At 35.7% G+C, this 17,926-nt stretch overlaps 1 long non-coding RNA gene across 1 annotated transcript; it reads left to right on the plus strand.

Annotated features, from left to right (window-relative positions):
• The first annotated feature begins 316 nt into the window (after nt 1–316).
• Nucleotides 317–12,293, plus strand: LOC139686447 (uncharacterized). Its single transcript, XR_011700375.1, has 3 exons — nt 317–623; nt 3,803–3,927; nt 12,263–12,293. It is a non-coding gene; the product is annotated as an uncharacterized lncRNA (long non-coding RNA).
• The last annotated feature ends 5,633 nt before the right edge of the window (nt 12,294–17,926 follow it).

Below are 17,926 nucleotides of genomic sequence, written 5' to 3' on the forward strand. Positions count from 1 at the left end.
TTTTACTTCACTTTCTTACCAGCCGTGGGATTTTTGATATACATATATATTATATGTACGTATTTGCGGACACCTGTTGTGTCGGTTACTGGCGCGACGTCTCCCACAGTTCGTTAAACTTGTTAAACCATTAAGATCCTAGATCTTTGACTCAGTTTCCATCGTTGTGGCTGTTTTCTTTAAGCTTTCGAGTAGTACGCTGCGATGATAAACTAGAAGTAATCATACTGAGGCTTATTGCGGTTGATGTGAGTAAAAAAAACCTTGCTAAAAAAGAGCATGTATGCCATGTCAATTGCTAAATTAAGTCCTTCCACTTTCATGAGTCAACGTTTTTCCTTATTGTGGCCACAAGCCTAATTGAAATTGTCTTGTCCTTGAGCTTATCTGGGAAAAGGTAGGGGATGAGAGCATGTGATATTGGTGGAACAGAATTAGATGCCATGGAACTCCCTCGGGCTTTGTGTACTCTTGGACCACACATGAGGGCCAGAACTCTTCTGCAGTCAGAAGCGACCACCTTGCATGTCTCAGCTCAGCCATTCGGAGGGCAGACGGGATCGCGCTCTGCTTTGGACAAGAAACCTGGAGTCTTCCTCCATCCAGATCGGCCTCTTGTGCAGGTAAAGGATTGCTTACTTGCAGTAAAATCTGCAATTCATTTTTAGGAAACTGAAATTTACATGTCATCTTCTACTTATCCAGTTTTTAATGGTAATTTCTTCCATCCACCCTAAGTTTTCCTGTCCAAATACTGATGGTAAGGTGGGGCTACTTCCAAGATAGAGAGTTATACTTTAGTGCATATGCCTGATTGTCACCATAAAGATCTACTAATAATTTTGTGAAGTGCCATGTTTCATGGTTTTGGGTCATGTTGGAAACTGTCAATATCAATTCTGTTTTTCAACATAATGATAACTGTCGATCAGTCATGCGAAATTTTTTTCCTGACTTAAGAATGTATTCTTTATAGATTTCATATTTGAATCTTTGTCAATGTTTTAACCTAAACCCTGCTCATTCCTAAACAGTTTCAGTATTTTCTGAGAGCTAATATAAAATGGTTGGTCTCATCAGATACTACTCGGCTGAAACGTCTTTCAGCAATTCAACCAAGGTAAAATTTGATAGTTGATCTATTCAGACGTTGTATCATGGACTTCTCTGACTTGCCACAAATACACTAAAGTACCAATAGACTTCTCACTTTTAGCATTCCAGAAATAGACTTCTAATCAATTCCTAACCAGGGAAGTCAAAGTTTTAGCTGATTACTTGAACATTGTTCATTATGCAGTTTAAAGAAGAACTTTCGATTAATGTAGTGATTTGAGTTCATTCATGAATTGAATGAAGTTTCATTCATGAATGAAAGTCACAGTTTTCCATTAATTCCTGAAGGTCAGTTTGATAGGTGAGAGTAGAGCTCATGTAATACTAAGCCCAACAATATGCGCCATTCACACATCTGGGTAATGAGGCCAGTTCCTTCCTTGTGCGACCTGTGGACTCTCAGGAAGATCTGGTAACCAAAAACTAGCAAAGATGGGATGAGGCTGATGGTGACCACAGGCCACTGCCATCTTTTCACTCTCTCTCACAATCTCTTCCTCTTCCCCCCGTTGTCTGTACTGTCCCACTTTTACTCAGAGCACGCTTCCGTGTGTACCTGCTGTTGACATTGTTATTAGGACTGAGAATAGCAAACATGGTGGCTCAAAGCCTACATTTGTCGTCTTTGACTTCTTGGAACAGTGATGACCGAATCCCACCCACTGTGCAAGATTAAATTCTGCGTTTTACCCCACATGAAGGATATGCAGTGGTGTACACAGTGCTAACTCTCATTGGCGAGAGAAGCACTTATTCAATTGGCCATTTTGCTGGGGTGACAATCACGACCTGAGTCGTTGAGAGGAGAGTGGGCTAAATTCGCTTTACAAAGCAAGGAAAAGGTAGTTACTTGTCTATATCTTTCGAGAGTTTGAAATTCTCTTTCCCTTTATGTGGAGAAAGAATTTTAGCAGAATCTAAAGTAGCTCCTAATTTAGTTAAGTTGATCACCTGTACCCTGACAATCAATGATGGAGCGTACCTCAGATATGGTGCCCTCTTGTTTGCCCTCATGCTCTCATTAGTCCTCATAGTTCTTCATATTACCAACTACATAGGTACACTATGAATTCGCTGTCAGGTGCAATAGAGTTAGATTCACAACTTCTTTGAGGTTAAATTGAGACCAGACGGGTAGTGTCACTGTGCCTCCTGATTTTACTTAAATCCTCTTGAAGGTTGCCTTTGTTCAATCGAACCACCTTCAGATGGTTGCAATTAACAATTTGTTCGAAATTCAAGGGTGGAACATGGTGTTTAGAGGCATGCAGACTCGGCTACTCGGTCCCAAGAAATTGAGTTGGGAAAGCTTGCACTTCTAGCAGGAGGGAACCGACCCCCAGCATGGTTTGAAGTAAATACGGTTCTCCACAGTCCTAGCATAGGCAACACTATGGGGCATCTGACTGGCTCATATTAGGCCAAGCACTATCAGAGTTAATGCACAGTTCATTTGGTAGAGCTACAAGGCTAGTGTGAGAGGAAGGAGATGGAACAGGGAGAACAGATTCGTGGTGATTACCACCAGCTAGTCATTATCAAGATTAAATTAAGAATATGTCTCATTTTGCTCTGGTAAAGGCAAGGAAAAGTGAGGAAGAAAACAAGGAAGTAGTTGATCAGTGATGCTCTGAAGTGATCGTTTAGTCTGCCAAAAATTATCTACTCATGACTTTCCATTTTCTATTTCTAGAACTTGAATACTCTCTTCCAAAATTTCTTATATCAGTTCCTAGCCTTAGTACGGGAAAAGTTGAATAGCTAATTTTGCATGAATTGTGTTGCATTTCATTTAGTTCAGTAATATAATTGGAATTTTTAAATCTAACGTTTAATGTAATACATTAACATGCCATTGAAATCACTCAAATAAGCATTATTTTCCATCATCAATATTACATTTAACCAACTCAAAATCAATTGAGGAGAATCTTTCTGTCAAAGCAACTGATTCCCATCTAAAGAGTTCTAGCCACCTAAGTCAAATCTTGAAATATTCAGCTGAGGCTGTGTGAACATGACCTGAATTGAGTCGATTCTTTTCGTCAACAATCCAGCTGATCCGTGAGTCCACCTGATGCAAATGCCTCTGCACTGAAGTTGGTTTGGGGCTAGGCACTGCAAGGTGTAACTATATTTGCACCACCAAGTATGTATGGCAATTTGCATACCTCTTTTGGTGATACCAAAATATTTCATTCTCTCTTGGTGTATCTTTCTTCAGCTTTGATATTGCCAGGCATTGCCATTACATTCAGCTAAGTATATGGTTTAAAGAAATTGAAAGTTATTTTTTTCCTTTTACATGCAATATTGAAATTAATTTACCTTTTATAAAGTACTAGTGATAATTTCTTGCAGCTTATCAGTGCAAATTTTTTTGTTTATCATAAATAGTTGGGCTGTGTAACTTTACTCGGAATCAGTATATTTTAATCCACTGAATTATACTTCAATAATTAGTATTTTAGCAACTTTGGATTTGCATATTTTAATTGGCTATGGTTTTGATTACAATTTTTGATAAAATGGAACAATAAATGACACTGGAAATATGTTTGTTTCACTGACTAATCGATTTTCCCCAAATTTTATGGATACATGCTAACAATTAAATCAAGAAACACCTCTCTGCCATTACTTTTTTCATTATTTATGATAACTTCCTGATTATTTATTAATACAGGATGGAAACTTTGTGCCAAAATTTGACCCCTTCATCATAAGATACGCACCCTGGTGATCTCTGCGAACACTTGAATGCCAAGGAAACTTCAACAATAATGTAGCCTCATATCCTTTCCCTTCAACGTAAGTATGCTGTTTTGAATTTAACATTTGATTAATTAATTGGAGTACAATGATGAAGCATTTTTCTATCATGCCTAATTACTCTTTTAGAACAGTAAGAAATGTATCTTACATTTCTGTCATTGATTTTTCTCAGAAGTAAGAACTGTTTTTTTAGAATGTCTGATACCCAATGTTCCTCCTCTCGATAATTTACAGCAAACGTTTTACAAAGTGATTTAAATTCTCTCAAACCTCTCGTGATTTAAATATTATCCAGCATCCTTAAATAGTTTAAGCTCTCTTCTGGCTTTAGAAAAGGATTAGGGGGCATTATATTTCATGTAATCAGAAATATCAAGTGCCAATTGCATTTTCTGGCAAAATATTTTTTCCATATTACCCTGCAAGCCATTGCTTGGATGTGTGGCATTGGGTGATTATATACCAGACTACCCTTGACTCAAAACACCCTTTTCTCGTAGCCTGGTTGGACAACATTATTCTGATCCCTTATTGTACCTGGGAAAAATGGTGTCTTCAGTATATTTGTTCTACACTAAATCTCTCAAATTTTATTGAAATGATTGCTCCTACCCTAGTTCGATGGCACTAGTAATATATTATCAACATCATGCTAAAGAGACATCCTTCCAATTTATGCAAGATATTTAATCTGTAATGTAATCCAGTTCCTCTAGTAATATTGATACACTAAAGTTTGTCATAATGGTGTTTTACAAATCTAGCTCACCTATGCTGCTCATGATCCAATATGGCAATTAATCTAACTTTGTGAGGTTCCCAAATACAAGCAATAAATTCTAAATGAGCCTAATGAGCGAAAGATAACATGGCTCTCTAACATATTGAAATGAAATGAAATAATTTACTTTGTAATTCCACACACTTTATTTAAAAAAAACACGACCCAGGTTTCGACGTTGAGCGTCATCATCAGGTGGTCCTCATAGAAGCAAACTTGCTATATATACTTTCTGATCAAAGGAGGGGGGGTTGGTCAGAGAGGGAGGTTGGAGGGGTAAAAAGGTTACATTGTAGCTGGGAAGAAAAGAGTTTACATCTTTTGACTCAAAAGAGTGGTAGGTCTAGACGTGGGGAGTGGGAGGGATACAAAATTTTGTTGGCAAGTTCATCTTTGCAACGGATACATTTCAAAATTTCTAACTGCTCCAAAGCATCGAGCCTTTGAACTTTATTTTCAAAATGAATAATTTTTGTCACAAATTCACTTTTGTGGTCACTTTCGATGAGGTGCTTTTCAAAGAGGGATGTTATGTTCTTATTTTTTATACATGTTTGGTGTTCTTTAATTCTTTCTTTAAATTTCCGTCCTGTTCGCCCAATATACCTGTACTTTGTGTTACATTCTGAGCACTTTAACTCATACACTCCACTCCTCTCGTTTTTGGGGACTTTGTCTTTAGAGTGAGAGATCACGTTCTTAAGGCATGAACCACTGTAAAAGGTATATTTAATTTTTTGTTTAGGAAAACTTTAAATTACTTTTTGAGAAAAAGTCTCTAGATATAGTATTCTCCGCCATTTGGTAGTGGGATCTTTTAAATGTTCGGGGTTGTAAATGTGGCTTAAGGCTATTTTTGTAAGTTTATTAATTAGATCTTCTGAATAACCATTGTTTACTGCTAACGTTTTAATTACATTAAGTTCCGTATTTACATTGAATTTTGACATAGGGGTAGCGGTCAAATGGCGGATCATTGCGTGAAATGCTGAAAGCTTTTGGGTGAAGCAATACCCTGAAGAGGAATTAATTAATTGGCCTGTGTAAATTTCCTTCCTAAAAATGGAATACTGTAACCCGTCATTGTATTTAGAAATGGATAGGTCGAGGAAATTCAGGGAAACTTTTTCCTCTTTTTCACAAGTGAATTGTGCATTAGAATTGATAGAATTTAGATGTGCTAGAAACTGATCTAGTTGCCTATCAGAACCTGCCCACACACAGAAGACATCGTCTACATATCTAAGCTGACAAAATACATTATTAATGAGAGGGTGAGCTGAGAGAGAACAAAACTTTTTCAAAATTGTCCATATAAATATCGGCCAGGAAGCGGGACAAGGGTGAGCCCATGGCCGATATTTATATGGATGCAAAAACACCTTATAAATTGCTAATACTGTCCATCATAGTTCTGCAATTATTTTTTAGGTTAGTTTTTCTTTCAGGATTTATGTCCCACAAGTTCCATAGCCACATTCACTCCCCCAATTTCTTCTGAAAATTTATCCAACCATATTCCTATACTCAATTTTGCAATGCAATTATCTGTATTCTGAATTCTTTCCGGCAGGATCATGAATAATTCCTTATTAGATCCTTTCACATTAAGATCGCGAGCAAACCAATTATAACTGTCATGAGGCTTAAAATGTATGCTTGCTTGTTGATTTCATTTAAAAGAAAGATTGAATAACATTTTTTATCAGACTGTATTTCTAAATATATGGTACAGTAATTATTCAAAGAGTGAATAGCTAAATGGGTATATAGCTATTGCTCTTCCTTCAGTGTGTAGTAACAATTGAATTCAGTCTTTTCTATATTTTTGTCATTCATTATTTAAAACCGGAAACGCTATAAGAATGAGTATATAGTGAGCATATGATTTTTTGCCTAAACTTTATCTTCCTTCATCTTTTTGATTGAAACATATTATTATTTCAAAAATTCAATGGCCCTAAACCCTATTTGTTATTGAAATTTCAAATACCTATTGTTTTGGGTAAAGGATTCTTAACTACTGCTTCATTCTAAAATTTTCAGTGGCAGATCTGTTCACATGTTTGCAATAAAGGAGAACCACTCTGACTGTGTAAAGTCACTATTTTTGAAATTTTAATTTTAAATGCCTTTTTTTCTTGCTTATTCATGTGGATGCTTTTCTGGGTTTGTGGTGTTGGCATTTGGGATTTCTGTGAAGCTAACATATCCTAACACCTCCATCCTTATGTCCCAGTGGTGGTCCTTATCATCATTGTAAGTTTATAGTAATTGAAAATCATTATAATTTTTCTACTTAATCTGGTGGCAGAGGGAACTCCCAATGCTAGTGCAGGTAAGACTTTTCATGGGTCCTTGTTTACGCCAGTTGGAGGAGGCAAAGAAAACCAGGGTCATTGCAGATAATAGATCTAAATACTACTAATAAAATGATAGCAATAAATGATGAATACCTGAGAGAAAAATTCCATAATTGTCAATTTAAAAACTGGCTGCTAGGTTTTATCATGATCATCAGTCTTCTTTCCCATGGAGTGACCAAGCCATAATTAACATTATGAACTTTCATTCTCCAAATGTTTAATTTCATCTTTGCCTTATTTAGATACCTTGAAATACCCTTGTTCAGATGCTGAATCTGTGTTAACTTCATGGTAGTCCATTTTTGTAAATGAAATAGATGGATTACAATTTTGGATAGTGGCTTCAATTTTTACACATTATTTAATGAAAAAGATTGGTCTAAAGCTGCATTTAAACATTGTAATATCAGTCAACACTATATTGCTAATCATTTGTAAAATCACTGAGTACGTTTTTCTTGTTATATGTATCTGTATTTCACAGTTTCATTTTGTTCAATTAGAGCCACTCTTTGCAAATAGCATAACATTCAAATAAAGCCCTAGGTGAAAAGAGAATTCCAAACAAATTACTTACTAAATTAAAATAGATGAGATTTGTCTCAATGTTGGAGTATCATTTTTGGAGCTTAAATTTGACCTCTGGCCCCCTAATAATTAATGAAAACCTTAGTATTTTACCACTATATGATTTGAAATATTCCTTATTTTGATATGCCATCTATGAATTTGTACCAGTGGCATTGTGTGGCAGGAGTTCTTTGTATAATTAGTGTTTGCGTAATCTTGACCGATATGGTCATCTTAGTTGAACTATGGTGAATAAATCATATTTTTACCCTCTAAAATGGATGTACAACTTATTGGTGCAGTTATGAAGTGAACACAATAATAATACTCTTTCTGTTTACAAAATTAGTTATTGTCAATGCCAAGCAGTGCCCTAAATTTCATTTTAAAGTTTAATGTCCTGTCATTCCTAATTCAAGTTATGGTTGGAATTTCTTAGAGTTATGACAAAACTGGTCATTTATTGCAATTGAAACAATAAAAGTTAAGAATCGCGTTTAAAAGTGTATTTTTGTAGGAGATTTATAATTAGAAAAACTTAAATTTTGTTAACTCTTTCACTGCTGTGAATGTATTTGTACCTTTTCTTCCTCTCGGAGGTGCTATATTATGTTTTGAAATTTTATTAAAATTATGCTCATCAAAATAAATTAATAAAAATTTTCCATTAGATAAACGGTGAATCTAGATAATTTTTGATATTTTAATATTTTTATTGATTACAGTATTTTATTATTTTGGGATTAATTAAAGTTACAGAGACACAATACCCTCACTTTTTGCTGCTCGTTAGAAGTAGGTTTCTGGAGAATGAGCCACAGTGAAAGGGTTAAAAGTAAAACATATGAACCATGGAAACTGCAAAAAATGGAAGTAGGATCCAAAAGGTTTTATAAAATGAGTAATTGTGGTAATTTTTAATTTAAAAACAAAAGTGGTCATTTACTGCCTTATTTTTCTTATGAATAGAATGATTTGAATGTATTTAATTATTAGTAAAGAATCAGTTTAAAGAAAAATTAATTGGCATGCTTGATGTATTCCCAAAATATGTATTCCATTCCTCAAAATAGCATCCACATTTCATGGAAGTGGCCGTGAAACCTGTCGTTAGAGTTCGGTTTAGTTCTTCACCCAGCCAATTTAATGGGCCTATATATTTTCTTCTTGGAAGTACATATTTCTGATGACTTTTTTTATCAATATTTAATTTTACTCCCCAAGCTAATTGTAAAAGTATTGTAAAAAATAAAAATATTAAAACATTCAAATTAATAATGATGATTTTAAAGAATGGCCGCTGATATTAAAATGCTGAAAGATGGACTAAATAACCTCATATCTTCTCATGAGCCCACCATTCTGAAGCAACGTAAAAATGTCTCATTCTCGGATGCCGCTAAATCGGCATTTCCGTCGTCTAAAACACCATTACCTGTAGCAACTTCCTACGAACGACCCGTGACTCGACAAGTAAGTAGAAAAAGTGAACGACAACCTCCTGAATTGTCAATTGATTCCTCCGTTGAGACTTCTAACACCTTTACCACCGATCCTTCTAGTCAAAGTGCGAATCATTTACGTGATGAATTGTGTGGTGATAGTGATAATGTGATTCCAGCTTCAGCTAGCAACGACGCTTTCACTATCGTCAAAGCTAAACGCAAACGTCGCCCAGCCCCGAGCATGGGCACATCTATCAAGGAGTCCTCGCTTAAGGGCATTCCCAAACTCTCTCATGTGCATATCTGGAACCTTCCCAAAAATACCACGAAGGAAAGTGTACTTCAGTATATTAAAGACGAATTGCCAGACTCCGCAAATGTTACTCCCGATATTGAACAACTTGTGGTTACACGAGGGGAGTATGCCTCGTTTCGCATTACCGTAAGTGATGATCTGGGTGCTAAACTACTCACGCCTGGTTTCTGGCCTAAATATGTTTACTGGGGAAACTTTTTTTTTCCCAAACTTCGTCCAAAATTACAAGTGAGTTAGCACGAAGTTTGTATGTCCTTCATGTTAACATTCAGTGTCTGCGGAACAAACAACTTGACATGGAAGTGCTTATCTCTCAACACCAGCCTGATGTAATTTGCATTAATGAGCATTGGTTCACGGCTAATGAACTTGCTTCTTTCCAGTTATCTGGCTATGTTGTGGCCGACGCTTTCTGCCGGTCCACACTCAAAAATGGTGGAGTCCTAATTCTTGTTTCTGTGAACTTAACCTTTAGCTCTGTAACCTTTCCATATAATTGTCTCAATGTTGAACAGGTTTTCGAATCCAGTGTGACTATTGTCCACTTCTGTGATATCAGTTTTTTTATCTTAACTATATATCGCTCTCCCTGTGGTAATTTCAATGTGTTTATTGATAAATTTTCCAGCATGCTGAACAATGTTTATAACTCAGTTGATAAACCCCTCCTGGTTGTCACTGGTGACTTTAATTGTGACCTCCTTCGTGGCACCAAAGAAAAATCTGAACTATTAGATGTTCTTTCCCTGTATAACTTAAATGTAACTACTGACAAACCCACCAGGGTCAGCTCTACTTCTGCATCGGCCATTGATAATATTTTTACAAATATTGATTATCGATTCGTGAAAACCGAGGTTATAATATCCCATATCTCTGACCACTATCCATTACTCTCCACATTCTGCATTAATGCCTCTGACAAGATTATAACAAACTACAGGAGAAAATTCTCTGATGAGAATGTAAATGCTTTCTGCAATTTGCTTATGTGTCATGATTGGACCAATGTTTACTCCATGAGCTCCTTTGAAGATGGTTTTAATTGTTTTTACTCAACATATTTATCCTATTTTGATTTTTGTTTTCCTGTATTACCCGTTAAAATTAAAAATTCGTCTTTGTCTAAGGGCAGAAAGTCATGGGTCACTGATGAAATCCAGTATGCATCCAGAGTCATGAAAAACATGGCTCTCCATTACAAAAACAGATCGATGCCTATTGAACCTCTCGAATATAAGGCAATGAGAAAGAATTGCAAATGTCTTCTCCGTAATGCAAAAAGAACTTTTAATGATCGTAGAATATTTAATGCTGGAAATAGATCAAAAGAAATATGGAAAATTATCAAGGAGTCAAAATTTCCTATATCATTAACCCCCAATCTCAGGTTACTGGACTCTCAAGGTAACGAACTTGAGGACAGTTCTGCTATTGCCATGGCTTTTAATGACTTTTTCACTTCTCACCAGTCACCCAACGTGACTAAACAAAGCTTTCATAGACAAACATCAAGCCAATGTAATTCCCTATTTCTCCGCCCATGCTCTGACATTGAATTAACTAATATCTTAAACAAAATGGGAAATAAGTACACCTCTGGTCCAGATGGCATTCCTTTTATCATCATTAAAAAATCCTTTGATGTCATTAAACCCCCTCTATTATTCTTAGTCAATGAATCACTTAGGCTTGGTCAGTTTCCATCATCTCTTAAAAGCACCAAAGTCATCCCCCTTTATAAAGGTAAAGGAAATAAACAGCACATGAGTTCTTATCGTCCAATATCTATACTCAATCAATTCAGTAAAATTTTTGAATTAGTGTTTTATTCTCAATTAATATCGTACCTGGAATCGCACAAACTGTTATCAACCTACCAGCATGGATTTAGAAAATCCATGTCCACTACCACTGCTACCTACCATTGTATAAACAAAATATTGTCTGACCTAGACAATAAACTGGAATCTCTTGTTTTATTATTTGATTTCTCCAAGGCCTTTGATTGTGTCAATCACCATATGTTATTGCTGAAACTTCAAGAATCTGGCATAAGAGGTACTCCATATAATTGGATTAAATCTTATCTAAACAACAGACAACAGAGTGTAAGTGTTACGAAAGATGGAATATCTCATGTATCGCCTGCAAAAACAATATCCTGCGGGGTTCCCCAGGGATCTGTTCTTGGCCCAGTGTTTTTTCTCATATACATAAATGACCTCCCAAGGATGCTTAATTCTGTACCTAATACACTTCCCATCCTGTATGCCGATGACACAAATGTCTTAGTGTCTGCCTCTTCAATCAACGGCCTCGTATCAAGTGCTTACAATACTATCCACCTTTTGCAAGAGTGGTGTGATCGTAATTTTCTTCATATTAATAAGGAAAAAACAAATTTAATATACTTTGTAAATAAAAATAAGCCTCTGACAGATATTTCAGTGTCTTTTGACAATGTGATTATTCCAAGGAGTGATAATGCCTCCTTCCTGGGTGTTACCCTGGATAGTAGACTAAACTGGGATAGCCATATTTCTAGTTTATGCAGAAAACGCTGTTCAGCGTGCTATTTGGTACGTTCTATCAGGCAAACTGTAAATAATGAAGTTCTTATGTCTATCTATTATGGTGAGTTTTATGCCCATGTACTTTTTAGTATTCTTTTTTGGGGCCCATTACCCTGTGCTCATGTTGTATTTAAAATCCAAAAGAGGATACTAAGACTAATGTGCAATGCACCCCTCAGAGCTCCATGTCGCCCCCTTTTCAAAAAACTTTGTATTCTCCCTCTTCCCTGTGTGTATATGCTAAGTGCTATTGTTTATGCTAAACGCCATATCTCATTATATACCACTAACAATAGCATTCACAATCATTATACCAGGACCTGCAGTCATCTACATGTGAACTTCATCAGAACTTGCAAGTCTACTTTTTCCCCCCACAACATGGGACTCTTATTATATAATAACCTTCCTCTGGTTATAAGGAGCATAGAAAAAATGTCAACCTTTAAATTCAAAGTGAGGGACTTTTTCATGCAACACTTATTCTACACTATTGATGAATTTCTGAATATGTAACAATGTATTGTATTTTATGTTAAGATCTTTGACGTGCCGTATATCTTGGAACATGAATGTACCCAGATCCTCAGGCAAATAAATAAATAAATAAAGAAGCAGTTCTAAACATCTTAGGAATACTAGTTGTCAAGAATACCCAATGTTCATCAATTAATAGAAGTATTTTGGTCAAACATTTTTTTAATGGTAATTTTATGTACCCATTCTTAGGTACACTATTTGTATCGGCATCATTCCATCCAGTTTTAATTCAGTCCTTGAAAACTAAATTTCAATGGATTTATTCATTAACTGAAGTCAAAGATTCGCACAAAGCTTTCCCTGTTAATGCAAACATGTTGGTCCATCAGTGTTATGAGTAACCAAAGCAGTGGTAATGGTGCAAAATATTGCTCCCATTCAATTTTGTATTTCATTTTACTGCTTCTTATCATAGCTCTACTCTATGTAAGGCTACATCATTGCAATCCTTCTATATCGTTGTGCTTTCACCTTTTCAAAACTATGCTAAATATCAAAGTTTTCTCTAATCTTTTTCTGGCTTCCTTATCCAAGGTTCTTGTCATCAATGCTCTTCATTTTGTAAAAGGTACAAACCCAATGCAGTTGTTTTTTCAATGTACTTAAACATTAAGCCATCTTCATGAAAAACACTTCTTAGGTGAATTTCCTCCTGCTACAGTTGATGCTCCCCAATTTTAAAATATGACTTAGCCTTCTTATTTCTTGGAAACCTCATTTCATTCCTTTTATTTATGCTGATTCTTTAATATAGTTACAGAATTATTTATAATTGAGATATTAACTGAAGGTATGCCTAGAACAAGACCTGATTTTATGAATTCCTTATCTCCTCTCATTCCTGCCTCCATATCTTTCCAAGTGTCCTTCACAATTTTTTCCGTAAATAATTTAAGAAACAATGGTGGTATTGAATGACAGTACCTTGCCCTTCTATTTGATACTGTATATCCCAACCCTCAATCCACTACCTGTACCTGTGCAGTCTGTGACATCAATAGGTTCCAGATGATTGCCAAGCCATCTAGACACCCTTCTACATTCTATAATACATCAATTAATTCTACCCTGTTGAAAATTTTATTATTCCTTGGATCAAATAAATAATCCTTTTTGTGCACAATATGTCAATTGCAGCCATAAGAATAATTAGAGGTTTAAGAGAATGTGGGAGGAAGAGTTTTTATAGGAAGGAAGAGTTTTTGTATTGATTATTGTAGTTTTAATGTATTCATCAATGGCTGTTAGTTATTTGGCTCATATCCATATTTGTGCTGTCTCACATCTGGCTTTATTACCGTTCCGACACACATTTATCTTGAGCCTTTTTCCATGCCTCATTTACTCTGCATATCTACTAAATGACAAGTATTGACACAGCTGCACCTAACTTACCTAATTACTGAAATGCATCCCTAACCATCATTCTCTACATTAGTGATTTATGTGATTTGCAGATGTATCCGAATAGTCATGTTTATGTAACTTCCTCCTTCCACATTTTCTTTAGCTCCTTTTCCCACCATAATCCATAAAAACATATAAGTTCATGCAAACAAAGAGATGCCAATTTATATTCATGCCTTTGATGCTATTATTCTCAATAGTAATACATAGCCATTCATTCATTTTCTCTTCTTATGCTCTACTTGACTTCTTGGTAATGAATGCCTGCATTTGCAATCCTGCATCAACCTTATTATTACTATTTCTATGCAAGAAATTAAATTTTTGTATGTTCTTGTGGATTTTTTATTTACTCATTTTACGCTTTTTTAAAATAATAATTCTAATTTTTGTCACAAAATTTTATTGCTAGCTTCACAAATCTACAGAAACAGAAATATCTTTCACAGTCACATTTTCCATGGCAGCTACATGATACAACTTACCCATACATCTAAGTTTTTTATTCCAAATGTATTAATTATTCATTTTTCTACCTTGCTGTCTCTCTCCATTTTTGCTTTTCATTTAATCCAGAACTATCTCCATCAATATTAAATAATAGTTTTTCATGTTTTTATACAGTAAGGGATTTTCGCAGATCAATAATTATGTAGGAAAAAAAGGAACAAATTGGTATCTGTGGTACAAGTCTTTAATTAGCCCAAACATGTTACAATTGTAAGTTTGTACAGTTATATAATATGGATAGAACGATAAATATAATGATTAAACATGTCGTGGTCCATCCAGTCAATGAACAATAACAAGCAACAAATGTCTCCTTTCATTTCAATCATCACCAATTACTAAACCAGATTACTTTGAAGTGAATCACTGGACTGTCAAAAAATCACTTCCCCCTTCACCACTGATTATATGGCTTTGGTGGGCGATGTGGGCTAGGGGAAATTGTGAAGGGGTCCTTGGATGCAGCTGCTGGGAGGGGGGTACGAGGGCCACAGATGAACTTGAAGAGCGCAGCTGTCTCATTCCTGCCGTCAGTACTTGGCTCTCTGCTGCTGCCCTTGGATGATGAAGTACTGGTGGCTGGATTAGCTGCCCTGAAATCTGCCATGCTCTTGAGATGTGCATGCTCTGTGATAACTCTCATCCCTATCTCGGTCGTCCATGATGGCGGAAGGGTATTGCCCTTTCTGTATGAGGTTCCTTGCCTAAAGGCAATACAAATACTCTTAATGATCAATGTTATTTCATGCTTGACATTATATGCACAACCTATACTTTATTATGTATTGTTTTCTATTTCAGTCTGCATGTTATACATCAATGTATGTAAAAGAAAGCGAAAATGAAATGAAATAAATTATATAAAGAAACTCTAAACCAGTGATACCTTATGCTTTAATAATACCCTTTCCTCTGTGAAAATGTTGGGAGTGTCTGTAGAGAAAGGTTTGCTGGTGTTTTCAGAAACTTGGTCGGTAATTCTCAGGGTTGCCTGCAGTTCAAGGATGAGTGATTTGACTGAAGTCTAAACTTGTGAGAAAACCTGACCCTCACAAGTTTGAACTCGGTCAAATCACTCATCCTTGAGCTATAGGCAACCCCCACGACTACCTACCAGGCTCTTGAAAGCACTAATAAGGTAATCCATGAATCATGGAGTACAGGTGGACTTTGATTGGCCTTGAAAATATCAATAAAAAATGTGGCATAGCCTCCCCTTTAGACAGTAGGGGGGAACTTTGGGGGTCCATTCACTTTGGGCATGTCAGAGAGCAGGTTTCCAAGCCCACCCACCTCCCTTTGACCCCAGGCCAGGTGCTTGATTCCTGACTGGGAACTAGTACCTTTCGGTAATTATTTTTAATGCTCTCTTTGTGAATTTATTAATAAATAAACTCAATCAAAACTCACACTTTTGAGCAATAAAATATTTTCTCCAACAAACTGTCATATAATATTTTATAAATTCTTTGATACAATGAAGATTTATTGCAAAAAGTCTGATTTTTCTCGGCCTCTATCAGCCAACCATAGGGCTCTTCTGGGCTTACAATAATTTTACATTTCTGATCCCTTTCATTCGGTGCACTTAATATTTTCTTCCTTCAGTCCACTATCAATCTTGGAACATTATTGCAATACACTCTTTTAAGGACTTGGCATATTTATATTTATTGCACAACACAACATACATAAATACATGTATTGCACATACACGGGCAATTACCCATTGAAATTTAAGAATATATATATAAAAAGAAAAAGAAATTTCTTCACAATTTCATATTGTATCTCAAACATCGCTTAAACTGCAAAGCATTCATAGCAAAGAAATCAATTTCAGGAGGAAGTTCATTTCCTTCCCTCAGAATTCTAGCTATTGGGCTGTGGTACATATAGTTGCGTCTATAAAATTCTCTGTGAAATAATAACTTGCTTCTGGTAGCATAAGAAGGCGTTTGTAAAGAGACTAATTCCAAAAGTTCAGGACTGGGCACGCTATTATTCAACAATTTGTGTAGGAACATCATATCTGCCATGATGCGCCGGGAAGATAAAACTGAGATCCCCAGGTCCCTGTATGCATCCGGGTACGAAATATTGTACATTTCAACACCAAGTTTGCGCATGCATAGCCTAATAAGGCATACATACTCTTACTCCTCCACTTAAAACTTGACCAGCCATGGCTAATTTCAGGATTTATGTTTTTGCTTTTCTCTCTCCAGCCTTTTTTGGCTTAGCGAATTTCAACCTCCTATTCTAAAACATGGACATAATGATACTTTTTACCACTATAAACTTTAATTATTTTTCCACTTGGCTCCTATTGCTCCCTTCTTTTAAACATATTTTTGCTCAATTGAAATTAGAATTTCTTGAAATATATCTTTGAGCTAGTGAAGATGACTTATTAAATATCTGAATTAGTTATTTCTACTCAACCTCAATAAGAAAATCACCTAACCCTTGGAACATGGGCTTTTTTTATCGCCCTTCCTTTCATTCTTAGTAAGCATTATTTGAACTTATTTCATTATTTACTTCAAACATTGAATTTGTTACTCTTCTACTACAAACTTTCAGCCAGATATCTGTGCATTTTTAAGTGGTTGAGTAATTTGGCCAATGTATTGTCTCTTTTGTACTTTTCCACAAACCAAACTGGCCGGGCAATTTGATATCGTTCAGCATAGTGGAAGTCAATTATAAATGGGGGAAGGAAATGAAAGAATGTAGATACATAGTTAGGTAGAAGGAAGCATAACGAGTCTAATAATAAATTGAGATAGTAACAAATAGAGCAAAAGAAGCATGGTGAAAGATGCAGTGTGAAGATTGGGGAAGGTTACAGAGGAAATGTGAAATTGGTGCCGTTAACAAGAAGGCTAAAACAATGTCAGGAAGTAAGAAGGGAAAATCTGTGTTGACTGTCTATGAAGTCAGGAACACTTTTAGTTGAACCAGATAATATCTTAAAGAGATGGAAGGAATATATAGAAGAGCTGCATCACAAAGAATGTAGGTCGGTAAGGCTAGACTTCAAAAGAGAATATGAAGAAAGCCTAAGTCAAGGCTTTCGAGAAAAGGCATTTGATGTCAAATGCCTTTTGTTGGGATAGAAAACATTCCCACCAAGCTACAAGGTTTAGGGAAAGGTGGGAGCTAGAATTTTCATAAGTTGTAGCATTTATGACAGAGGAATTTGAACCTGATTGATCAACATTAGTTCCAAAAAGATTTAGGCAACATGAAAAATCTATTCCAAAGAAACTGCGGGAGATGCCGCAACAGTAACTTTTAACGGATTCATCCGCTAATGTGCATTTCAATGCAACAATTTCAGAGTGTAAAAATCATTCGCCTTGACTCAAGGCGAATGATTTTTACACTCTGAAATTGTTGCAATGAAAAATCTACCTTAACCAGTAGATTACCTTTAATAATAGTTGGTAGAATTCAGAACAGCGGATCATCAATGAAAGGCTAGAATTAAACTTACACACTTTCCAGTTTATACATGA

This window comes from Hetaerina americana, unplaced genomic scaffold (genome assembly GCF_022747635.1).
Source record: "Hetaerina americana unplaced genomic scaffold, ioHetAmer1.1.p SCAF_14, whole genome shotgun sequence".
NCBI lineage: Eukaryota > Metazoa > Arthropoda > Insecta > Odonata > Calopterygidae > Hetaerina > Hetaerina americana.